Consider the following 345-nt stretch of genomic DNA (forward strand, 5'->3'; position numbering starts at 1 on the left):
GTTGCAAAGTTCGTGGAATGATCTTTCCAACGCCACTGAGTTTTCTCAATTCCAAGTTCGTAGGAGTGAGTTATGGCCTTCGAAAGTTGGGCAGTTGGCAAGGAATCCGTGCGGAAAATTAAGGGCACTTTGGTCTTTTCCCTAACTAATTCTTTTGAGGATATATTGTTGTGTTAGGCTGATATTTGGATCGTTTTTGTTACATTTTAAGAGAGAAAGAGTTAGGGTTCTTGAGAGTGAAGAAGAGAAGAAGAAGAGAAGAAGAGGAGAAAGAGGAGATCAACAAGTTTCCATCGTGGATTTTTTCGTCGGGGGTGATCCCTATCAAGGTATGTGAGTTCTTTG

This window comes from Solanum tuberosum, unplaced genomic scaffold (genome assembly GCF_000226075.1).
Source record: "Solanum tuberosum cultivar DM 1-3 516 R44 unplaced genomic scaffold, SolTub_3.0 scf00194, whole genome shotgun sequence".
In the NCBI taxonomy this organism is placed as follows: Eukaryota; Viridiplantae; Streptophyta; class Magnoliopsida; order Solanales; family Solanaceae; genus Solanum; species Solanum tuberosum.